The sequence below is a fragment of the Sinocyclocheilus anshuiensis genome, unplaced genomic scaffold (assembly GCF_001515605.1).
Source record: "Sinocyclocheilus anshuiensis isolate Anshui unplaced genomic scaffold, SAMN03320099.WGS_v1.1 scaffold78, whole genome shotgun sequence".
Lineage (NCBI taxonomy): Eukaryota > Metazoa > Chordata > Actinopteri > Cypriniformes > Cyprinidae > Sinocyclocheilus > Sinocyclocheilus anshuiensis.
In genome coordinates this window covers 404,889-432,864 of record NW_015544250.1, presented here as the reverse complement: position 1 = coordinate 432,864, position 27,976 = coordinate 404,889, and the positions used below count along the sequence as shown (strand labels likewise).

At 35.4% G+C, this 27,976-nt stretch overlaps 1 pseudogene; it reads right to left on the bottom strand.

Annotated features, from left to right (window-relative positions):
• The window catches only part of LOC107697814 (zinc finger protein 64 homolog, isoforms 1 and 2-like), a 44,877-nt pseudogene that overhangs the window by 2,800 nt on the left and 14,101 nt on the right, over positions 1-27,976 (bottom strand).

Here is a 27,976-nt window from a genome sequence, read left to right as displayed (position 1 = left end):
TTTTGTTGATTTTGATTGCTTCCATTGTCCTCATTTGTAAGTCGCTTTGGATAAAAGCGTCTGCTAAATGTCAAAATGTAAATGTAAAATGTAAATGTACACAGTGGAGATCAAAATTAGAGAACAATATATAAAAACGTGATTTTTTCTGAAATATTGTTAATCTTCATCGCTCAAAATTTGAATTTTTTATTTTATGAAAAACAGTGTACCAGTAACCACTAACTAACTAATTAACACTTCCTCCTCCACCTTTCACTGACTTCTTTACGCACTTGGGCTTCAGTCTTTCCCCAGTTTGATGCCAAACAAAATGTTTCCCCAATAAATCCCCAGACCCAAATAAATTAAACTTGCACTCATGAGCTTAGCCTTTTGATTCTTTCTGCTGATGAGAGGCTTGGTCACTGCAGAGTGCGCTTTCAGTCCGACTTCTCTTAAACGTGCCGAGACAGATCCTTACACTGTTCAGCACTGAACTGGCGAGCAATTCCAGCTGCAGTGCTGAACCAATTCCCCATTGAGAGTCTCCGCATTATGTAATATAATACACTTCTCGTGCATTTGTCTTAGGTGGATGACCAGCCTTTTTGGGGGACTTGAATGAATTAGTGTCATTGTAAAACTGCAATATTTGAGAAATCACAGATTTGGAATGACCAACTTCTCTTGCAGTGGCTGAAAGTGTCATCCCTTTGGCCTTCATCTGGACCACCTCCTGTCGCAGGGTTTCAGTCAGCTTAGAGCCGCCCACCACCTTGCAATCTCAGTGAAAATTAGAGGAATTCTGCCAGTTAAATAGCGTTTGTCATATAAAGGAAATTAGCACCAGGTGCCATATTAACACCAATAATTTGGAGGTATCTGTAAGTGTTCTCTAATTTTGATCAGAGTTCTTTTTCAAATATCTCATTTAAGTTGTTTATACTATGCTTCAGAATACAATTAATTTATGACACAATAAAAAAACTGTCCTTCTGCTCCTGTTAGGATAATTTAAAATAGGACTAAGCAGTGACCCTGAAATTTAGGAAATTGTATGTTGTTCTCTCATTTTGATCCCCACTCTGTGTGTGCGTATATATATATACAGTATCTCACAGAAGTGAGTACACCCCTCACATTTTTAAAATATTTTATTATATCTTTTCATGTGACAACACTGAAGAAATGACACTTTGCTACAATGTAAAGTAGTGAGTGTACAGCTTGTATAACAGTGTAAATTTGCTGTCCCCTCAAAATAACTCAACACACAGCCATTAATGTCTAAACTGCTGGCCACAAAAGTGAGTACACCCCTAAGTGAAAATGTCCAAATTGGGCCCAAAGTGTCAATATTTTGTGTGGCCACCATTATTTTCCAGCACTGCCTTAACCCTCTTGGGCATGGAGTTCACCAGAGCTTCACAGGTTGCCACTGGAGTCCTCTTCCACTCCTCCATGACGACATGTATAGCCTATTAAGTAAAGATCATGTTCCATGAAGATATTTTGTAAATTTCCTACCGTAAATATATCAAAAATGTATTATCATTAGTAATATGCATTGCTAAGGACTTAATTTTGAAAAATGTAAAGGTGTTTTTCTCAATATTTAGATTTTTTTGCACCCTCAGATTCCAGATTTTCAATAGTTGTATCTCGGCCAAATATTGTCCTATCCTAACAAACCATACATCAATGGAAAGCTTATTTATTCAGCTTTCAAATTATGTATAAATCTCAATATCAGAAAATTGACCCTTATGACTGGTTTTGTGGTCCAGGGTGACATATTTGACATTCATACTTGAAAATACAGTGTCTATGACGCTGTGCTCACCTGTGTGAGATCGGAGGTGAACGGTCAGCTGGCTGGAGTTGCGGCTGGCGTAGGGGCATATCTGACACTTAAAGGGTCTCTCATCCTAGTGGATGCGAAGATGCTTCTTCAGGCTACTGCTGTCGGCTGCTGCGTATGGACAGTACTTACACTTGTGCGGGTTCTCGCCTGTGTGCAAACGGCTGTGGAGATTCAGTTTATCGCGACGACTGAAGCGTTTATGGCAGAGTTCACACTCGAAAGGCCTCTCACCTGAAGAAAGGAGTCAGATCTCAGCACTTTAAAGTTCATTTGGCATCATTTGATAATGATAACGCTTGAGATGATGACGAGGAAATGACTTACCAGTATATGTTAAAATATGTCTCTCCATGTCTTTTTGGCCATACTGAGTTTTGAATGTACAACATTCAAAGGGCACAAAATGAATCAAAACACATTTTAAGCTCTATACAGTGTAGATATTTCACTTTTAATACATATATGAAAGCAAGAAATGCAATGTTGTGTCTTTTTTTTACTTAATGCAGGTTTCATCTTTTTGGAGGGGTTTTCTGAGCTTTGGTGAGGGTCTTCTTGACTTTTGGTACACGTCTTAAATGACATATATATATATATATATATATATATATATACACACACACACAGACACACACACATATATATATATATATATATTCAAATTGTAAAATATATCAGAAATATGATTAAATATAACAATTGTAACACTTTCAATGTCTGTAGACATTTAGTCAACAATGAATACAAGCTCTATAAATTAAACACTATTATTAGTATTATACTAAAAGGGACTTTAATTCCTTAATCTATCAACTTAATAGTGTCAATATTTGCATTATGGTTGTGATTATTTGTCTGTATTGCACATAAATTCCTTTTCAAATCTGTTCTAAACAGTGTTTTTGTGCTATTTTGTACATAAATGTGACACCTTCTCTGCTGAACGTTGCCATGTGGCTCAAGATCCCAGCTGATCTATGAAGTATCTGACAACTTTAATTCGCGTTGTTGTTCCGTGTGCTCTTCATTTCAAACGTTTTTCAGCAGCGCTTACGGTTTTGCGACAGTGTGAACTGCTTGTCGGTAAACATCGGCGCTGCCGTAGACATAATACATTTATTATGTCTATGGTGAAGAGCGCCTCACCCGTCAGGAGCGGGTATTTTATCACAAACAAACAATGCAATGCTGCCAAACACAGGTGAAGGTAGGCGTACACGTTCAATTACAATGACTTTTTCATAACAAGGATTTTTAGCCTTTGAATAATGATAAAGAAAACATTTACACGCACTTACAAAGTGTTTCTCCGGTAAATGAAATTTCCTTGGCCCTCAGTGTGTATTTCATTCTTCATAAGTCTTCCTTCACGTTTTAGACACCAGGGAAATTCACATTTAATACAATTCTGGCACAGAGTTGCAAGTAATAAAATCATTGTAATGTTTTTGGGGCCTAATGGTCAATCGACAGGTTCCAGATTATGTCTCTTGTTCAAAAGGCACATTATAGTAATAAACTTGCTGTTATATGTCATAGAATCAGAAAGGGCTAAACTCATGGCCTCATGTGTGTTGTGTGTCGGTTCCCCGACAGAAGCCCTGTCACTTCAGACAGATGCACACAGCTGCTTAATGGCTGCAGGCTGTCAGAGGACATCTTAGAGCTCAGACACGTGGCGACGGGTTTGAATTGTTGACTGTCTCTGGCGGGATTTTGACTGCAGTTACATCAGATGAACACACGACGGCGTGCGCGCTCCATTATTCACACTTAAGTCTTATTTGGCCAGCTGACACGTTTTTTTTTAAAAACATTATATTATATTATATTCATTAATTTAATTTGTATTATTTTATAACAAATTATTTTTAATAACAACCCATAGTAAGTTATTTGCTTTTATTTATTTATTGTTGTTGTTTTTAATCATTATTTATATATTTATATAATTAGATTATCTATATAATTTAATACATGATATTACATAATTTATATAATCAGTATTTATATGATTATTTTATTTTTAATACATACACTTAATATTATTTTCATAAAAATGTATATAATAATGATATCATATATTAATATTATTATGATTATTGTTTTCAAATAATTGTAAGTCTTAATCATTTTTATGAAAATAATATACAATTATTTTTAATTAATAATTATTACATAATACTTTTTTTGTAATTATAAATTTTAACATTTATAATTAATGTATATATATTTAATATTAGTTTCATAAAAATAAATATATATTATGTATATAATATTCACAATATATTATTATATAAAAACTGTATTTACAATTGTAATATTACAAATTGTAATATATTATTTATAATTGTAATAGTAGCATTATAATAGTATTTGTATACCAAACATATAAACATTTTGAAAGTACATCAGCAGTTTGTATTTTTGTAGCATTATAATTGTTATTGTTGTTTTAAAATAATTTTTTACCATTCTTTATAATAATTACTAATAAATACATTTTATTAATATGATTTTGATAAAAATAATACATATATATATATATACGCATTTATGTATCATTATTATTTGTAATAGTATAGAGTGTATATTATTACAACTTTGAAAGCAGTGTATTATTATTATCATCAATTTATACAATTTCCGTACTATACCAAATATTAATATGATCATATCGTTCACACGTCCAAACGTTTTATTATATCAGAAAAGTCCAGGATGTTTAATGTACTCAAGTTTACTAATCAAAAACACGTTCACTGCAATGAACAAAGATGAATATTTTATCATTATTATTAGAGTGCGCTGATCTTGAGCTAAAAAACAGAACACAAAACAGGTTTGAGTCTCATTCAGAGAGTATATGTGTCTCCATCGCCGCTAGCAGACGACACACTGACTACCACATTTATTTCTCTGAGTTATATTCAATAAAATATTTACATATAATTCTTCGTCCCCTCAGGCCATTCTGCTCAGGTTGTGGTGTGAAGGGTGTGAGTAATCCCACTCATCATTCATTTACATGCCATTTTTATTCCCATATGCTGTGATTCAGAGGCAGATCAGATCTGGATTTTCACATATTGTGAAACTGAAGAAATGAAAGGCACTGTCATGAATGTACTGACATTATTAGTTGGCATATAACTATGCGAACAAAACAAACGCTTGACCACATTTACCACATCAAATATAGAAAAAATATATAAATGACATTCCTGGTGCTGATAATGACATCAAATCTCCAAGTCAAATCCTCAAGATCTTACTCACCTTCATGCTGATCCAAATCTTATTGTTATTATTATTATTATTATTATTGTGATGTTTTGTTTTTTTTTGCTAACATCTGGTGAACATATTAAAATCATATTATATTTTTAATTTGAAAATATCTTTTTAAATAATAATAATAATAATGTTATTAAAATAATATAAACAAATGTATGTATTAATAATTACAATAATATTAAAACTATTTAAAAATAGCAACAACAACCACAACAGCATAGTAATAATAATAATAATAATAATAATAATTATTATTATTATTTTTGGTGAACGTCTGGTGAACATTGTATATATTAAAATCATATTATATTTTAAATTGAAAACTCTGTTTTTATGTATTACAATATTTTATAATATACATTGTTTTTATAAAAAATAATAAACATTTTTGAATTCTAATATTAAAACTATTTTAAAACAACAACAACAATTACAATAATATTTAAAATGATTATTATTATTATTTGGTGAACTTCTGGTGAGCATTTTATATATTAAAATCATTATTTTTTTTAATTGAAAACACCTGTTTTTATATATTATAATATACAATATATATTGCTTTTTATAAAAGCTAATAACAAATTAATAAAATCTTTTAGAGCTGTTTGGATTCAACTCACTTTATTTTCCTTTTATTTGAAATAAAATTATATATGATTTTTATTAGTCATGTAGGATATGCCGTGGCTGATATCAATTAATAACTAATAACAAAATAATAATAATAACAATTAATAACTATTAACTAAATAATAATAATAAAACGCTAATACATTATTTTAATGATTTATTACAATAAATAATTGGCTTAATAATAATAATAATAATAATAATAATAATAATAAATGTTTTTGATATTTTGTTTAATTTCTATTAAACAAAAGTCTATAGTGGCCAAGGGCTGTCAAGCTGCAAAAAGGACCTTAAATGTACAGCAATGTGACATGAATATAGTGCACAATTTGTATGGTAGCTTTGGGACGACGTGAGGGTAAGTAAATGACAGAAGTTTAATTTCTGGCTGAATAATGGTGACAAGCTTGTCAAGTCTGTTGCCTCAAGTTTTTGGGTTTGTCACAAAGTACTTAAAGAGATGCAACTATAGACATTCTGAAAACCTTAATACCGCATTTATTGCAAGTCATCCTTGAGCAATGTCAAACCACTTCTATTGCATGCATTAGCAGAAATACAACAGACGATAATACCGATTTAATGAACGTGCTTTAAATAAATATTGTGCAAGAACTGTGGAATTCCCCCGCGGACCATTTTTAATAATCTATTAAGTTCTTGTAATTCTCAGCCTTCATAATTTCTCAACATCCCATAAACAGATGTTATGCCATGTTTACATTATTTGTCAAATGGCCCCGTTTTCTCATTGTTTATGGAAAACGGGGGGCAGAGACAGGGCATATTTCAACATCTCCTCTAATGCTACGACAACAGATAAATCGAATGCAAAAATGAGCCCGCATAAAACTCTGTAAGATGAAAGGAAAGATGAACCTGAAGACACCTGTAAGTTTCTGTCTGGGTTTAATCATCTGAAGATCCACGCCAGGTTTCACTCAGCCTAAGGTTACAGCAACAGTGTCCTGCTAAATAATATCAGTAAAACTGTGAAGAGCGGAAAGAGAAGGAGAAAAATGAAATGTGTACGGCGGGGTGATGTGTTTATGACGTGAGGAGGAACAGGAAAAGACGTTCTGAAGGTCCATGTCTGGTTTGAGCTGCATGACAAATTATACACACATGTAGAGTATGAATGGAGTTCAACAGCTGTTATCATCACATCAGATAAAACGGAGGCAATGTCTGTAAAACATCACATCTCTGTGTACATGATGGCACAGACACATGTTTACTTACATGAAGACAGACCATAGACTTTTTTTATATAAAGCAAATCATACATTCCACAGATTTTTTTCTGCACTTTAATGAATTAATAAGAATTTATGAATAATTTCTTCAATTACAGACACCCCTGATTTTCCCCAACAAGATTTAGTCAGTTTTCAGATTTCTGAGAACGTCTCAGGTAATATATGGCATGCACTCTCCTCAGCATGGCAGCGTGGGTATTCCGTTCCCCATAGCGAACGCTAGAGGATGCAGTTCGAGTTCCCTTGAAAGGGAACATCTCAGGTTACGCATGTAACCATGGTTCCCTGAGGGAACGAGACACTGCGTCCTGAGAATACGTCATCTGCTTCTTCGTCTGCAATAACGAAGCATGCGTCCTGAGGCATGGCAAAAAAAGAGGACGCAGTGTAATAATAATAATAATAATAATAATAAATAAATTATTATAGTGCTTTGATGATAATAATGATAATATTTTGAATAATAATATTTTTTGTTGTTGCTGTTAAACATTTATAATAAAATATGTATAAAGATTTTTAATGAAGGTTTTAAATAATAATAATTATAACAATAATAATAATAATAGTAGAGTACTACAATAATTTATTTGCTTATTGATTTTATAATAATAATAATAGTAGTTACAATATTTTTTATTGTTGCTGTTAAAAATGTATAATAAAATACTATTTATATATATTTATAATGTTATATTTTATAAAGTTTTTTTTATTGGTTTTAAATAATAATAATAATTATTATTATTATCATTGTTATTATTATTATTAAATAGCTAATAATTTATTAAAGCATTTTATTATTATGATTATTATTATTTATAATTAAATTTTCTGTTATTGTTGTCAAAATATAAAAAACATAAAACATAAAATAACAACAAACACTATGTCTATATTATATAATTAATGCCATGCATTAATGTGATCATATTAGTGATGTCCGGTTCGCGAACGAATCGTTCTATTTAACCGGATCTTCTTAGTGAACCGGTCGAACCAGTTCACCAAATAGAACTGAATCGTTTGAAACGGTTCGCGTCTCCAGTACGCACTAATCCACATATTACTTAAATTATTCGGTTTATAAACGTGCCTGACACTCCCACTGATGCGAAATAAACCAATATCGCGAGTTATTCAGTTACTCCAACGGTACATCGGCTGAACTGCTCTGAAAAGAGAACCGATGATGGGATGAGCACGAGTAGAGCAGCTGATAGACTGAACATGCCTGCAGCGTGCCGGTTAGAGCGGTTCCCGTTCTCGAGTCAAGAACCGGTTGCAAAGGTTTTCGGATCACCGGTACCGAGAACTGTTGCTTTCGGACACGTCCGATTTAAGAACCGATGAGCAGATGATACTGCACATGCGCGATTCAGCGTGAAGCTGCTGAAGAGTACATGACAGCCTGTGACACCAGTCGGTCTGAACCGAACTGGTTCTTTTGGACAACTGATTGTGTGCTATACTAGTATGAGCGCGGGCAAACTGAGGACTTGAATGAGGGGACCAATCTGGCGAAATGTAAGTTTATTTAATAACAAATAAATCGTAATGGATTAACGTTATGCATAGTATGTGGATCACGCTTCTGCGCTGATGAGAAGTAATTAATTTATTCACTTTATATTCAATTCTTATAAAACATCCTGGTTTGCACATCATTGCTTGTACCTGTATCTGGGTGCTTAGTTGCAAAAACGTAAATGTGGTGATGTTTTAACTGACTGAAGCAATGACTACTGACTTTATATATTTGAATATGTTGAATGTATTTTCATCCCGGCCCTTGACTATAGTCATTACATCATCGCGAATGACGACATTACATTATAGCGTAAAAGAACCGGTGAACCGTTTTTTGAACCGGTTCATTGAAACGAACTGTCCGAAAGAACCGGTTCGCGGAAAAGAACCGAACTTCCCATCACTAGATCATATTGGCTACACACTCAAAAAATCTGCTAGCACAGAAAAGCCCACACTGTAAAAAAAAATCCGTAAAATTTACTGTAAAAAACCGGCAGCTGTGGTTGCCGGAATTTTACCATAAAAAATACGGTAGGTAGCAATGTTTTCGGTTTTACGGTTTTAACTTAATTTAAATAATAACTTATATAGAAGGTGCACAGTGTCATTCACACACTTCACAACGCTAAACACCATCATGGTAACACACATGAAACTGAAATAATGCATTAAACATTCATTTAACAACATTAGGTGTAACACACAGCCCTAATATACAAAACTGATAAGAAAAAACTAAGAAGAAACATAGTTATTTCAACAAAAAAACATCAAATTTGAAATGTAACGCAGGGAATTCTGGGAATGTCAATTTACGGTTATTCACTGTAAATTACTGAAGGTACCTACACTGAAGGTATTTTTCACTTCAAAAACAGTATACTACCGTAAAATTTATGTCCAATACATGTAATGTCCAATACAGTTTTTCACCGTATATAGTAGGGGAATTTACCGTTAACCATTTAACAGGTTTTTACTGTAGCATTTTTTACAGTCTTTTACCGTTAAATTCACTTTTTACAGTGCAGGATGTAAAGTAGATTATCTGGACTAAATAATGCACATGACAACTGAAGAACGGAGAACCAGAGAGCAAAAAATGAAACAGAAGTAAATCACTTCAGGCAAAATCAGGCCTTTAAAAGCACACTAATAAAACAATAAACTAGACCGTAGAATCACCAGTGGCTCAGGGCAGAATCCACTGCACAGACTCCAGCGGGACCCTGTGTCTTTTTAATCATCTTCTGACGATCTATGGGCTCTTCACATCTAATAAGCTGTTTGAAAACTTTTGCTTTCATTTCTAACCCAGAAGTGTCCAGTGAATTTAACTCAATGCTGATGTCTAATTTACTGTGTTTTATGGCCATAATAGATTCAGGTCAATGCAAAAATGTAGACTATCAAAAGCACATAAAAAAAAAATCAGCTCTAAATCCCATTATTTTTCGATGTGATCGGATGATTTTTGCCTGGTGGACGATAAAATAAGTGAAAAAAAAAAAAATTCTGTAGACATATTGAAAAGGGAACCTAGCAACACTTTATGTACTTTTCATGTTTTACAGTGATTTCAGGACTAAAATGATCTGCATTAATTTAGCACAAGTTATGAGACACAGGGTTATTATAGTTAACTAAACCTAAAATTAAAACCATTAGAAATGGTAATCAGTTTTTGTTTCTTGAATTAAAACAAACATTAACTTAAATCAAATTAAATATATTAAACAAAGTTTTATTTCAGCTAGCTGCCAAGGCAACATTTATCATTTTAATTTCACTTGATTTATAAATAAAATAAACACACAACAAAATTACTAAAACTTCAGAGATGCATGCAGAGAAACAGTATTTGTATGCAACATGGTGTACATACCACCAAAACCTGCTGACACCATAGATAGCCTGTATTAGCATTATAATGTTGATTATGATATAATCATGTTGGTGGAGGATCTAATGAAGGTCATAGATTAGCAGGATGAATCAAAGCTGCTAGTTTTGAACTCTGATGGTCACATACTGATCAGCTAATTACTCATGACAGGACGTCCTGTTCTAATATTACGATTAACAGTTTGGAAAGAGATATCTGTTTACAGTACACACTATGAGCAGCTGATCTGACTCTTGAAAAATACATACACTGGAGTTCACTATTAAAAATAAAGTTTAGCAGCGATGCCATAGCAAAATAACCATTTTTGGTTCCCGAAAGAGCATTTTAGTGAACCGCTCTTAAAATAACCATTTTTATTAGTGTAAAGAACACTTTAATAATCTAAAGAAACTTTTGTGGAATAGAAAGATTCCATCAATGCCAATAAAGAACCGTTATTTTTAGAGTAACTGTAATCAGGTTGATCAAGTCAGTATCAAATTGAAAAGGAAAAATCTTATGCCATTTTCAATAAATGTTTTGATTTATATGACTCAAGTGATTTAAATTGGTGTCACAATCAAGTAAAAGTACTAGCCTACTTTCCTTACACCTTGAATACATGTGAGATCCACTATTTTAAGAGTGTATAATCATTGTTTATATGTACTTTTTCAAATAATATTTGAAGGTTTTAAATACAAATATTAAAAATATATATCACACGTTTCACTGTTTTAAATAAATCCATAAGCAAGCAAATAAGCTATCACAATGCTTTGTTATTATATCAAAAATGTTTCACTTCTTGTTTTAGATAATAATAAAAACAATAATGATCAAATAAATAATGCTTTATCATTGTAAATAATTATATGAATAAACGACCTAGACACTTTTTGAATGTAAAAAAACAAACAAAAAACAAACTGAAATCATGTTTGTCACATGTGGAATGAAGTCCTGTTTGAATACACTAATACACCCAGATCAAATCCCTGATCCTTAAAATCACTCTTCATCTTTACTAAAACCAATTCAAAATGGTACCACGTTTGAAGTGTACGATCGATTTTTCCTAATCATCTGCATTTGTCAGAAATGTAGAGATATATGCTCACCATTATACTGTAGTGTAAACACACTCGAAACTCTAATGAAACAGCATGAATTTTTGATATTTGACATGTCGAATAAAGGCGCGTTTTTCATATTTGAAATGAAGATGTGACAAAATATGAAAGAAGCATGATAAGAGCAGAGAGTCAGTGACTGATAAGACCGACGCACCCTGTAACACACACACACACACACACACACACACACTCAGGGTTGTCACCGCTGGTGCGAGTCTTGTAATTGGACAGAGGTGTTGGGAGCTAATGAAGCCAGATCTCACACCTGCCACACTGCCAGGATTCTCCTGACTGCCCACTTAAATCTGCACCCGTCCCTGGGTCTTAAGGGCAAGAGTCTCTGCGCCAAACTAATGGGAAAAAAACAAGGCGCTTACAGGGGAGGTTCCCTGTCAAGATTGCTAAACCCCCTCCCAGAATCCTCAGCGGTCCCGGGTAAGCATCTGGTGTCAGGTATTTCAGACTGAAATGTTAAAGTGCTGCGCCAGCGAATCTGCTTTCAAACGCTGGTGAGTTGCAGTGTGAGACGGGCCTGTCTTTGGTGACACGAGCGCAGCGCCGGAAGAGTTTTAGCTGAATACCTGGATGCACTTTCCACGGATGAACGATCGCAAACGCATTTAGCAACAGATTAACATTTGGCATTAACTGTCAATTTAACGCATCAGTATAGGGCAGTCAATTATAAATGAGACCAAAAATATTTAAACTATACAGAGACATGGATGGATGGATGGATGGGCGGGCGGGCAGACAGACAGAAAGATAGACAGTCAGTGAGTTTTAGTCAGTCAAGACTAACTTAGCATTGATCTACAGGTTTCCATCAGCAGCTCAGGGGCCTGAAGATCAGGTTTCAGTGAAGTTTGGTCTGCTGTCTTCAGTCACTTTGAGATTTGCTCATGTTTAGCAGCAGCCGTGTGTCTAATGTGCCAGGCAGCAAAACAAGCTAAAAGGTGGAAGGCACAGGGTCAATCTGACTGACGCGGTGCAAACTGCAAAGAGATGCACAATACGCCCCAAATCATTCACATTTCGTAAAGCTCACAGTCTTGCAATTGCTCAGTGACTCTATGAAAGATTTTGCTCTTAATGAATTAAACAACTGCTGGAGGAGTTGAAAGCTTTGAAACAAAGCTTTTAGCTTTTGATAAGAAAACAAAAGCGTCGCCGTCACCGGTGTCTGTGATGACTGTCTAAACATTAGTTGTTGCATTAATGGCCTGATGGTGCGACAAAAACAGATTGTGATTTCAAATATCTTCTAGAGGTGTTGTTATTGTTGACTAAACCGAAAAAATTATTACCGATAGTTTTCATTGATTGAAATAAAGCTGAAATAAAATATAAATTTAAATATTCGATGAAAAACTTGAATTTAAATAACTTATTTAAATGTTGCCTTGGCAATTAACTGAAATAAAATAAGCTGAAGTACAAAAATTACTAAAGTAAAAAAAAAAAATTTTTTTTAAATATAAATAAAAATCACATAACAAAATGAATAAAACATGCACTAAAATAAATATAAAAATATAAGCTAAATTACTAAATTATTAATAAATACTAAAAGAACACAATGATATTTAATCTGTCATCATTTACTCACACAAACACGAAGATTTCTATCTATAGATTTACAAATCATGAAGTTAGTTAGCATCATGCATTAATTTAAGCAGAAACAATGAACACGTTAAAGCAATGATCACAAAATGTCATCATAATGATTTCAATATAATGAAAATCTAGCAGCTTTATATGTTGATTCAGAGTTGGTGTCTTTTATGGATATATGAAGACTGTTAACACTGCTCAAATGTTTTCAGTCCTCTGAAGTTATACAATTGCTTTATGTGAGAAAAGACTAACATCATTATTCAGTGAACATTCTGAAGGAAAGAAAGTGTTTCATGAGTAAATGATAACGCAGATATTCAAATATCTAATATTGATAAACTACTAGAGACAGCTAGGTCTACTCATTATTTGTATTTTGTGTTAATGACTTATATCTTCTTGTACTGTTCACTGGAGTTGTAGTTTAACTGGCAGTATAATGCATTACTGTGGGAATTCACGGATGGCTAGTATTTCAGCATGCTGTCACAATAAGGCTTAATTGAGTATCTTTATTTGATCCCTAAAGTGGACATTTTTGCCTGCAAGGCTTTTCCAATGTCCTATAGGATAGTATATCATTATAATAAGCTCAAGTAATGAAAATGCAGAGCTCACAAATTACAGCAGATCACAATGGCAAGAACAACTTTTTTTTTGGCAGATATGAGGTGATTTATGGCATGAAATTAACAACATATGGCAATTATCACTGTGTTAGAATCTGTTATGCGTTTGTTTTGATTTTTTAGTTCTCAAAGTATTACACATTTTTCTCTTTAAGGTTTTTGTCTGATCACCTTGATAAAAAAAAGTATTTCAGTTAATCTAAATGCAAATATTACTAATCAAAAAACTATATTTTATTTTAGCCAAATATATAAAAAATTCTCCCTATATTAATTACATTTGGCAATAATCAGTTTTTCAGAGTTCTTAAATAAAAGCTGTTGTGTTAATTTTAGTTTTTTTTTCTCAGAGTATTACAAATAATTTTTCCCTTTAAGTTTTTTTTCCCTCCAGATCACCTGGATTTAAAAAAGCATCTCAAATAATCAAAATGCAATGTTTACTAATAAAAAAATAACAACTATATATTTGGCCAAATATGCGATGCTTTGTCTCCGTATATTAATTACATTTGGCAATGATCACTTTTTCAGAGTTCTTAAATAAAAGCTGTGATTATTATTATTATCATTTTTTTTAGTTCTTCTCGTGTATTCCAGTATTACAAATATTTTTTTATGCCCTTATAAAAGCATGTCAAATAAAAAAAAAGCACTATTTACTAACCAAAAAAAACAATGTGTTTGGCCAGATATGTCATCTATTGCATCTCTAAATAAATGTGGCGATCAACACTGTTGTGCCGTTTCAGAGATGGTTTTCTTCTTAAAGTCGTCGAGCTAAAAGCTGATCATGCACTCATAGTAAGTTAAGTTTCATGTGCTTTATCAAATTTTCCTCCCCAAGTATTAGAAACTCTACCAGCCCAGTAATCATATCTTCTCTCCTTTAGTCTGTCCCCTCTAGTCATAAAACACTTTTTACACTATGTTCCATTTGCTAATGTGTATCTGATGTCTTCTAATCACAACGATAAGCGGGATTGCAATGCATCTGGAAATAAAAGACACCCAAAAGCGGCGTCTTATCAAGATGAAGCTGCACGCTATTACGACCCGGAGTTATCCATCACTATCCGTCACAGATCAGACTGCAGGAAACAGATTACACACTCTTCAGTCTTTATGGAGATATTATATTGCTTTCATCTGCATTTTTTATAGAGTCTGATCTGAATCGTGTGTTCTGTGTCAGGAACGTTAGCGCGGCCCTCTGGCTCTCGCTTCCTCAAGTACGTTTTCAAACGGAGTATCGCATATGAATCCGCTGAGAGGAGTGATCACATTTCCTTTGAAACGAGAGGGAATCAGGGACCCCTGTTGTTTTTTAATACAATTTGCTCATGGTCTGCAGACCAAAGAAGAGCCGTCAATCGGGTTGGAGTTGCTAATGAGCTGGCTGGTAAAATCGCGAGTGGTGGGCCCAGCTGTCATCCATTAGGTGATGGTTTTAAGACTAGCAGTGATACTTCATTAATTAACCTTCACATTCTATGTAGATCCGCTCATCAAGATGCAGTTAATTAAAGAAAGGTCACTCTAAGGGCTGTTACGAGCTGCATCGTTACAATAGAGAGATGGTGCAGCTCGAAGAGAGATAGAAATCTTTTCCACAGATTATCATTATACATTTCCACCAAAGATAAAGGTTCTGGGATGGAAAAACTGGCTACAATCAGCTGGATTCTACAAATGTCAGAGGCTGGGAGGCAGAACAACAACATCTCAAGAAGAAAACTAGATAACTCCCATTAAAATCAAATATAGGAGTGAAAATGTACATTTGTTAAATTTACTCACCGTCAGGCCATTTGACAGGTAGATGAGTTTGTTTCTTCATCAGAAGAACAGATTTGGAGAAATGTAGCATTACATCACTTGCTCACCAATGGATCCTCTGCAGTGAATGGGTGCCGTCAGAATGAGAGTTCAAACAGCTGATAAAAACATCACAATAATCCACACCACTTCAGTCCATCAGTTAACATCTTGAGAAGTGAAAAGCTGTGTGTTTGTAAGCAACACATCCAACATTAAAGCATCTTAACTTCAAACCATCGCTTCTGGTCAAAATATGAGTCCATAATCCATAATAACACTTCCTCCAGTGAAAAAGTCCATCCTCTGTTGTCCTCTCAAAATCAAAATCCACCCACATATATATTTATAACTGCTTTGGGCTGTTTTAGTTTGTAAATGGTGCTTGATCTGTGCATATTTCTCTCCTGATTCAGACGAGACAACATTTTTAATGGAGAAATCAACATAATGGACTAACATTTTCGCCTGAATCAATGGTTTCAAGTTATCAAACACCTTAATGGTGGATTTGTTTCAGTAATTGATGGACTGGAGTGGTGTGGATTACTTGTGGATTATTGTGATGTTTTTATCAGCTGTTTGGACTCTCATTCTGACGGCACCCATTCACTGAACTGCAGAAACATCATTTTCTTAGTACTTTTGTCGTTTCCCAATACAATTATTTAAACATTCTTTAATCGAGATACATTTACTTGAGAAGCATACTGCCAATGGGGTAAGAAAAATAATCTTAATTCATAAGGGAAAATCATGGAGGATCCATTGGTGAGCAAGTGATGTAATGCTAAATTTCTCCACATCTGTTCTGATGGAGAAACAAACTCATCTACATCTTAAAAAGGCCTGAGGGTGAGTACATTTTCAGAAAATCTTAATTTTTTGTGAAATATTCCTTTAAGTCTCAGATGTGATCAGAGTTGAGTTGAAACTCAATAAAAAACTATATGTTCATAAGGAAATAGGACAGAAGAAGAATTTAGTTGAAACTGCAACCTTGCACTAGCTCTCACGACAGCATGTGTTGTATAATGCTTTTTTTTCCATGGAAAAAAGCTCTAATGGATAAAACACCAGTAAAATATTAATCAGCGCCGATTGAAAGCATCTATCTTTTAGCTGCATGCCACTTTCTTCCCTCTTTTCAGTCATGTCTCTCTTGTGATGGCTGAGAGTGAATTTCGTGACCTCACACTCTGACCGGTAAAATGGCATTGAAAGAATAAAAACAAAACAAAACAAGAACTAGAGAAGAGCATCAAATAGTTATGTTTCCAATTTGAGTGAGATTCATTGGGTGACGGTGACTTATTTATCTCATAGTTTCTACTTCAGTGTCCCATAAGACTCTGGGCTTTCACCGTGAAAATTACATTTATATTTTCTTCTTCCTGTTTTCTCAGCCTTTTCTGTTGGATTTCAGTTGTTCGAATGCTTTTGCATGAATGGATCCCAGTTCAAATTACTGAAATTTTTATTCCATATGGAAGAATCTCCCATTTGCTTTTCATATGATGGTAAATATAGGTCAGCAGTTCTACTGCAGTAGTTAAAAAGTTAAGTCACTTTTGTTTGAAAGGTTTTAAGGGCTATAGCTTTTCACTCTGAGAAAGGCAATTTCTGATATCCTACAATTATCAATTGACCAGAAACAAAGCACGGCCCAAAAATTGCTGAAAATGGACAAAACACCGCTCTGCTGATCGACAGTTCATTTTATTTTTGGGTGCCGGCCAGTTACTTTGTCAGGCAACTTGAATATGCTTTATGCTCAATTAACGTCCCGCAGAGAGATTTTTACAATGCAGTTGTAACGTGACAGTGACATAACGCTCTAGAGCAAAATGAATAAGACAAGCACTCTCAAATCAGTTTATTTATTCTAAAAGTACTTCCTTCAAGTGCTTGAAACTATTTTATGAAACTCAATTTTGACACAGTCTGAAGAAAATGTGAGTGATGGCAAAGTAGACGCCATATTTAGTATATTAAATATGGCTCAGGTTATTTAGTATGCATAAGTATTAGTAATGCTAGCTTTCGTCTTCTATTGATTGTATACTGTCTTTAAAGGTCCCATATTGTCAAAACTGAAATTTCCTGGCTTTTTTCATGATAACTGAGGTCTAAGGGCTATGTAACTACCATATAAGTTTCAAAACAGTCAATCTACAGATAAATGCACACAGCATGCATAAAGTAGCTGTGCCTATTCACGAGCCGTTGTGACTTCCGTAAAAAGTTGATGTCAGAACTACTCAGTCACCGCCTTCAGTCACCACCCGAGCACTGCCCACCGTCCCACTTTCCTTTTGCCAAACCCCTAGACAACATCGCGTCCATAACATTGCTGAGCAACAACAACACAGAAACATGTTAAGAAAACACTGTTCAGTCGATGGATGTCAGGAAACTACATCATTGCACTATCGCCGATGGCTGATAGACTTCACGATGTTGAGCCGGTGTACCGACGAAACATGCTACCTATCAGATTGTGCTACCCTAAAGTTAATAAATATGAGATGAGAGGAAAATATATATTTCAATATTTTCTCTCGCAGTTATAGCATTGAGTAATTATACTGTTAAAATTGCGGGCATCAGGCAGGGAGCCGCTATTATGCCTGGCATTGAAACTGCTTCTGAAAGCACGATTTTTGTTTCACTTTCACTCTGGAGATTCGCGATCGCATGTACTTTGTTTATACTATGGAGCGGCAGTACTTACCACACATTTTACAAGATTAGATGTTTGTCAGAGGTACTCAGGATCTGCAATTTGCCATGGTCCTCAGTCATCTCTCCTTACTCTGTTTATGTGGTAAGTGAAATTTGATGTACTGTAGGCATTATGTAATGTCCGCAACCCGTAAGTAAACTTCTCACACATTTTATGTTACATTATGGAGCCAGCATAATCTGAAATTATAGTTTGTAAACGGTTATGCAACGCTAATGTGATGCTAACGTGTTGTTAACTTGATGTTGTATCAGTAGGAAAGCAATAGTTACGTAGATTACTGCATTCGGTTTTTGAAAAAAAAAAAATAAAATTAATTATCATTCTGAAACATCCTGTTGTAAGCGCATTTGATGAGGTGGTTGGTTGTTGCCTGTTGTCGCCAATTCGGGGTCTGAGTCCGGCTCAAACATGTAAGGCCGGAAAACATTTCCCTCAGCAGTGGCCATCATTACAGGTGTTTCTATTTACAGGTGTTTCTATTTTTCTATTTTCCATAGCAGGCTACAGCATACATGACCCTAGTTACCTGTGGTTGGCCTGGCCATGCGTCACTCAGAAAACAACAGGCCAATCAGAAGATAGGCTCATGAATATTAATTAGACAGGCCAAAATTGACCTGTTTAAAGCAGAGCTCCTGAGAAAGGAGCTGTAAAAATATATTAGATGGTTTTTGGTACTTATACCGCAAATATATATTCTTAAGGACATCAAAACCTAAAATAAAGCTCCAGAAAGGTGTATAATATGTGACCTTTAAAACCATGCACAGACTAGGCTTTCTCAATCTCAGTCAACACAGATTGAAGCCTTCAGCGTTTGAATATATGAGAAATCAGCTTCACTTATTTCACAACAAAATAAATAGCGAATGAAAAAGCAGATATATACCATTCCGTAGATCACTGACAAGCTACACAAAATCGCGTTCGAAATCGGCAATGAATCGCCTGCGATTTTGAACACGATTTTGTGTAGCTTGTCAGTGAACTACGGCTCTGTGTAGTAAATGCCACTCCATCTGAAAGCACGTGCTGGAGATTTACTACTAATCACAGAAGCGGCTTTACTGACGAGATGCACATGAAAATCGCATTCGATTTTTTGCACAGCCCTAGCTTAAACATTAAGATTTGTACTCGTGGAAATTTCTAAAGTAGTCAAACCTGTTCATTAGAAGGGAGGGTCCCAAAACTTTGGGAAATATAGTGTATGTTTGGTGCGGTAGGGGGCCCAACCTCATATTCTTTCATAGGGCCCAAAATTGCTAGCAGCGCCCCTGTGTATAATACTCTAAAAAAAAGTAAAAAAAACTTACAAAAACAACAAAATTATTAAAACTTTAACTAAAAAAAATGGTAAAATGAAATTAATTAAAACATTAATAAAATCATTTGCCATATTTTTTATATTTTCATCTTTATACCTCTAATTAAACCAAATAGTTTTTGAGAATTGTAAAGTTTTTTTGAAAATTGTACACAGATATTTATGACTTGATCAGTTTTTCTAAATAACCAGTCCTGGCCAAATTGCCCCCATTCATTCATTCATTCATTCATTCATTCATTCATTCATTCATTCATTCATTCATTCACTACATAAATGCATCATTCATTCATTCATTCATTCATTCATTCATTCATTCATTCATTCATTCAAATATGTAATCTGAAGAAAAGGCCACTGAACAAATTAATGAATGAATGTGAACAAATCTTTTGGTTGACTGATTCAAAAGAGTCACTGAGTACATTAAAACCCCAACCACTATTTCCAGGTTTTTGAAGCCCTGACCTTCATCCGCCAGATGAAAACTGCAAGTCTATGTGCTTAGAAATATAACAGCAACAACAAGCTGCATAAACAGAGCTCTCATTCATGTCTGTAGCACAGGCAGTGCGGGCCGATTTATGCGTGGTTTCATAGTTAGGGTTAGGGGTTCGTTCAAATCACTAATCCTGAGTATGAGCCACAGTAATAGTGATGAACTAATTAACCAGATGAGGATGTTGAATAGACTTTACAGACCGTTCCGAGGACCTACATTTGATATGCAAATTGTCGAAGGAACAAGACGTTCCGCGAGGTTAATACAGGAGGGAACCTAAAAAATCAGGAAGGGGGATGGGATGGGCGGGAGTGTTTCAACCCCTTAGTTACAGTAAATGTTGACCCTGGACTCAACGGCATTATGGCAGGCAGTCTCCTGTGGGTGCCGGCGGGCTGCTATAGTTGCTAGGCGGAGAGACGTTATGGCTTTCCTGCGCAATAATTTATCCGGCGAGTGCGGCCGGCCGTCACATTGGGCCCTGACAGAGAGCTGGAGTACTTTATCAGCCGCTCTGTAAATCAGCCACACGGGGGGGCAGACGGCAACATTGTTTGATCTCTTTCAGACACTCTAATAATCTGCAGCGCTCTGATTGATACCTTCACACAACAAAGCACATTACGCCAGCAGAAAACCCATCCGCTTCTCTCTGTGTGTATCTGTGTGTGTGTGTGTGTGTGTGTGTGAGTGTGAGGATCGGCCATCAGAGTTGTCATGGGCCGGGGAGGGAGACAGAAGGAGAGAAGGAATGAGTCTAGTGGAGACACACGGGGTCATTTGGAGTCTTTAAACGAATCGTCGTCTAACAGTTTCACAAAACGATCAAGGTTTCAGAGGGAGGGGTGAGAGAGATAACCGGTGTCAAAGTGACCTCACTCAATACAGGATGAGAGCGAAAACACACAGCAAAAGAACAAACAGCCACATGTGCGTATGTTAGGTCTCATTTTTTCAGTTTTGCATTGTTTTAGAGTTAAGATACTGCATTCAGTTGAAAAGAAGCTTATGTTAGAAGACCATATTGTTAAAAATAAAGGATCCTTGCGACTTAAGAATTAAAAGTCATTTGAGTTCAGCTATATGGTTCTTTTGAGACTAAAAAAGGTCAAGATCACCAAAATGGTTTCTGTGTTCTTGACATTTTTTTTGATGTTCAAAGAACGAGGCACTTCCGAATGAATCTTCTCATTCATGAATGAAAATAAACAAATCAATCATCTAGTTTGTAATCAAGAGGCTATAGATGAAATAGACTTCAGTAGACTGAATGAACGGGGGAATGTCGATCGATTCATCAAATTTCATAAATGATGAAAATGAATGAAAATTTATAAATTTATAATATAAAACATTAAAATATTACACACACACACACACACATTAACATATTTATAAAAATAATAAAAAAAATCTCTCTCTATATATATAAATTATTATAAAATATTTAAAATATGTACTTATTACTCATTTATTTTTCATATGACTGAATATATATTTAATATATGACTTAATTCATTATCAGTTTTTCTAAATAGGTAAACTAAAGAAATTGCTGGATGAATCAGTGAACAAATGAAAAAAAAAAAACTTTTTGGTTAATGGATTCAAAAGACTCAATTCATAGAGTAAATTAAAATCCCAACCTCTAATTTTACTAATATGTTTTTCTAAAGCCCAGCTCATAAGTATTAAACTTATCCTATATGTTAATCTGGCAAAAAATCCCATATTAGCATTGAGTTATTCAGAGTTATACAGAGACCCAGAATATCTATATTCAGATTTAGGACTGCAATATAGCCGCTTTTTAGCACAACATGCCAAAAAAAAAACACCTTAGCCACTGCATAGCAACCCCCTGGCAACCATTCCCAGCACCCTATAGTTTTGCATTGGTAAGTAGCTCTTGCAGTTTCTCAGAGAATGTGAAAATTTAGTCCTAATAATCAACTTTCCAAACTTAATGTTTCTTATAAAGACAGAAAATTGTTAAAACCACCATGCCACTTTTCCACATTAGCCCAAAGATGTCAGCGATTGGAGTGTGACGGCAAAATGGAATCCAGCCATTTTCACTGGCTCCAAGACATAACTACACGCTTTCCAATTATCTAGTTGGAAATATAATAGATTCTTTCTACTTCTTCACTGCCATTAAGTTCAGCTGTGCTCATCTAGCAGTTAAAATCGACACTGAGAGCTGGAGAAACTATCAAAACCGTGTGACAAATTCGGTCGAATGTCCACTTCTGAAGCCAGATTGGTTGCTGTCCAGGAGGTTGTTCTGTTTGATAAAGGCTGAGACTTGATTGAACACAACTCCTTCAAGTGTTTTTGCAATGAAAGGTAGAAGGGAGAAGGGTAGAAGGGTCTGTAGTTCTCTAAAAGAGTTGGGTTAAGAGTGGGTTTCTTAAGAAGTGGGGTTAACACCAGTGTGAAGGGATGTGTTAACGATGTGAGTGAGTGCAGGTACAACGGCAGGAGAAATGGACGCCAGTGTGAAGGGATGTGTTAATGATGTGAGTGAGTGCAGGTACAACGGCAGGAGAAATGGCTTAGATGCATTGATGATCCTTTTTCCTTAAACTGTGACATCTTTTAAATATATGAAAATATCCTCTGACCTTTGACCTCTCGGGCTCTTTTCCAGGTTTATCAGGAGTTTCGGAGCCGGATTCTGCCTGGTTCTGTCACTTGTTGTCACAGTGATGGCCATCCGAACCCATCTGGTGATGTTTGCCAGGGCTTTGTCTTTCCTACTCAGAGAGCAGAACGTGTTTGACAATAAAATGTTACTCAGCTTTAAATGAACTGACAAAAACTAATTGAACTGTTTCATCAGCAGTATTGGAATGAGACCATAAAGTAGAGACTCACAATAAGATGCAATTATTGGCGTGTGCGTGTGTGTGTGTGTGCGGGTTCAATCAACATCAGTATCCTATCCAGACGCCATAATGGATGTAATGTAGCATATGGCCACTGAGCCATGTGTTTGCTCCACTCAGTGTGTCTGATAAACAGAGATGAGACTCTCCTAAGAGCTTTTCCTAGCCATCAGTCAAGGCCAGACATTAAAACACGGCTAGGTAGTGAATGATCTCAAATGGCTGACCTGGAATCAGTTTCTACCATCTCCATTTCATTAAAATAATACCAATCCTGCTGGTATTATGTCAGTCTTAAGATGGCAGATATGTTAGATGATTAATACATAATAAATACATATAAACATAAAGGTGGAGTATGTATTATTTTTTTAAAACATCGAGCCGAGTACCAAAACAAACTTGTAGCCAATCAGCAGTAAGGGGCGTGTCTACTCATGATGCGGAGGAGAAAGCGCTCAGTGCACAGGACGGACATTAGCGAGCCGAGCGACAGAAAGATAGAGATGGCAGAAAAAAAACAAAAGAGGAAAACGTCTGCAGAACAAAAGAAGGCTTATGATAAGGCAAGAAGTAGGACCTGTGTAAATATCGGATCAGCTTTCCAGCACTGGAGAGAACTCAAGGAGCGGAAGGCCTGCAATCGGATGCCGAGGTTGCTTTGTTTCTTCTCGATAGGCGAGTAACACTGTGTCTACACCGGCCGCGCCACGCCGCGCCGCGCTGCGCCGCGCCGCAACAGCTACAGTCTGTCTACACTGGATGCGATAAAGCGACCGTTGAAAATCATTTGAAATTTTTGTCAACACGTCATAAATAGAACGCAGCAGCAGTTTTCTGTCATCCAGTGTAGACAGCATCACTGATTATAATGAGTTCTATAGTATTTTGTCGCGCCGCTCGCGTCCGGTATAGACATGGTGTAACATTAGTTTTGCTTTGTTTCACAGAACTAATCGTTGCCTGGGTTGCGTACGTATGTGTGGGGCAGAGCTATCAAAATAGGTTTGAGACCCTTTTGGGGTAGGGGCGTGTTTGTTTCGGTGAGTTGAAATATCAACATTGGCCACCAGAAATCACTTACCCCACCTTTAATTACTCACCCACATGTCGTTCCAAACCCGTAAGACCAAATGAAGACATTTTTGATGAAATCTGAGAGCTTTCTGACCCTGCATAGACAGCAACGTAATTACTACGTTCAAGGCCCAGAAAGGTAGTAAGAACATCGTTAAATTAGTTCAACGTTACTTTTATGAAGCTACAAGAATTACTTTTTGTGCGCAAAGAAAGCAAAAATAGTGACTTTACTCAAAAATGTTGACGTATGCGTGTGGTGCTGCTGACGCAGGAACCGCCGTTCTGACATAGAACCCAGATGCGCTGCGCCTGGTATTCTCGTAGCTTCATAACATTAAGTTTGAACCACTAATGTTACATGGACTATTTATTGATGTATTTACTACCTTTCTGGGCCTTGAACGTGGTATTTATGTTGCTGTCTATGCAGGGTCAGAAAGCTCTCAGATCTCATAAAAAATATCTTAATTTGTGTTCCGAAGATGAAAAAGGTCTCATGGGTCTGGAATAACATGAGGGTGAGTAATTAAATGACAGAATTAAATTTTTTGGGTGAACTAATCCTTTAAAAGATATATGAGCAATATCACACGAGTAGCAGTTAGATATGGCTGTATATCGGCACGGCTGTGACGCCACAGGCTGAGTGTCGTAGGTAATCACAGCGTGCCGATATACAGCCATATCTCACGGCTACTCGTGTGATATTGCGTTTATACAACAGTTCGACGGCACAAGTGTGTAAATACATAAGAAAAACAACTACGGAGTGTCTTTACAAACCCTCTTTTGTGCAAAAATTCTTCCTTCCGCCACAGATTCAAATCTCAGTTTGACAGTTTAACAGCTGAGCTCAAGATCCGTTACTAATTCAACAACGTCACTTTAGAACTTTAGTAACGAAAAAACGTTGAGTTGCTACCCTCTTTTGTGCAGAACTACTTCCTTCCGCCACGGATTCAAATCTCAAGTTGACAGTTTAACAGCTGAGCTCAAGATCCGTTACTAATTCGACGCCCTAAAGAGCACATCTCCGAAAACATTGATGCACATTTCCAAACAGACATTATCTTCATTAACAAACCACATATTTGAAGTCTAAACAACAACATTATTGCCTAAAAAAACTCTTAAAACTACATTCTTGACACAAAAACAGTATTGTTTATTAAATTATAGTGGATTTGGGCGTCCGCCATGACAGTCTCTGTGAGAAATGCGGCAAACGGTGAAACTGTTCTGTTATCACTAGAATATCGCACCGCTGGAAAAGGCTCTCAGCCAATCAGATTTGAGGACCAGAAAGTTACCACATATAAAATTTAATTTATAATTAAAAACAAAAATTCCATTATATATGTATACAATAAAAAAAAAAATAAAAAAAAAACACAACACAACAGTTAGTTCTGTTCCTTGAATCTGATTGGATGAAAGGCCTTCCAGGAATGCTAATATTACATATATCATGTGGGTGTACATAATTTAAAACACATTTTAAAAAGTACTATTTAAAAAACTTTGTAATGGGGAAACATTTGTCTATGGACACCTTTAAATATGCATCTGGCCAAGTATCTATCACCATCTGTACAAAGTACAAGCAAAAACAATTCCTGCAAAGGTAGACAAAGAAACAAGGAAACAAGGTACATCCAGTGGGGGCAGCGTCCTCTTTGAATACATCAATACTTGCCAACTGGGGACGGAGCAAGAAGAAACTGTGTAATGCATTTCTGCCTTATTAAAGTTATAAATGAGCGCCGCTACCTGTATGTCAGTTCAGACTTATTCGCTGGCTGAGCCTACATCAATTACACTATTTGGAGTATTTAAACAGGTGCGCTGCTAGCCTCTTTAGGAGAGTTTGCATGCACCTGTTTTAGCGTCCGTATCCGTCTGTTGATTCACAACATGTATTGTTTGCAACTTTAATAACCACATAATGGTAGCGGAAAACAAGCAGGCTGTCGAGAAACTAATAAATAAAGCGGCTATGCCTGCTTCAGTCATACAAGTATGGCATATTAGATTATAAAGAGAGGTTATTAAGGCTCTGAGTCTAAAACAGCAGACTCATTTTCATTAAAAAGCAACGGTGGCGTATAAAATAAAGACACCATCGTGGCTTTCTCACTCTTGAGCTCATCTTAAGACTTGACCCAGCTGGCAAAGCAGTACAACACATCACAGCCTGCAGGCCACAGTAAATATCGCCTTTCTAGTTATCTCTATAAGACCTGTTTTTCCGGTGAATGGGGGTATGGGTAATTCAATACACTTCCCAGGCAATTTGCTTTTTCGAGAACAGGTGACATGTTATATTGGAGTTGTGGTCCAGGAATAAATGCTCAAATTAATAAGTAATGCTGATGTTCTGATAATATTTTACCCCTGACTCCTCGGTGGTAAGTAGCTTATTGTGGGTTAGATGGTAATGTTAAACCTCAGATGAAGTGCTCTGCGGCGTGTGGTGTTTCGAGATTCTTTCTGATTCAAATGATTAGCCTACTCTATGGCAAAAGGCCAAAGAAGAGTCCAGAAGTCAAGGTATTGTCCTTATCTCAGCTGTATAACATCATTCCATGGTAATATTTTTCTGCAAGTATCTGTCAAAAAATAAATAAATATAGTATAATAATAAAAATAAATAACTAAAATATAATAAATAATAAATATATTAACCTCTACATATATATCAGATAGATAGATAGATAGATAGATAGATAGATAGATAGATAGATAGATCATTTATTAGGGTTAGGTTATAATGAATGCATATCCACAATTTCAGAAAAATTTTAATTAAATTATATATCAAATTTCACATACATATTAATATATATATATATATGTGTATAATGTGTTTGTATTGCAATAAATTGTGTGTACATATATACACATATGTTGTACAGTTGTATAATGTCATTCAAAGGCCATGTTTTGATCTGCAAACATCTGTCAATATAATTATAAAAACCTAAATAAAGCTACATTCTCTTAAATAATAATACAATTAAGTAAAATAAAATAAATTAAATTATATTATTAATTAAATAAAACATTATATATTTTTTATATATATAATGTATATAATAATGTATAAAATATAATTGTACATATATATATATATATATATTATACAGTTGTATAACATCATTCCACAGGCGAAATTTTGATCAGCAAGCATCTGTCAAGGGCAAACAGTAAAACAGCAGGCATACGTTGTGAGTGAATGTGTCAGACACTTTGAGATCAGAGAGCAGGTTTGATGTGAGAGCTGGCAGAGTAACATGAAGCTTGATCTGAAAGACAAAGATCATAGCTGTCCTTCAAAACCACAACATCCGCGCGGGGGACGAGTCGCTCATCTGCGCGCCGCAGCTCCCACAGATGATGAGAGGGCATTGTAAACATAATTATTGCTGCTAATGATAACGGCAGACAGATGATGAGTTTTGTCTCAGCTCATTTACCATTGGCAGCCATGCCAGGTGCACGGAGGGATTCTCATTCTGTTCTGAATAGTGCCGAGTGTTGTTTTTCTTGCAAAATGTGCAACAAAATTTGCAAAGCCGAACACTAAATAAACCGCCGCACTTTTGGAGCCGGAAAGGTGCATGAAAAGTGGGCTTCTTGTTGAACAAACAGAAAATGTGTGGACTCATGTGTAAACACATTTAACAACTATGATTATAGAGAGAAAAAGCCCATTTCAGACTTTAACGTCACAGCCTTATTCTGTACTGCTTTCACTGACAACAT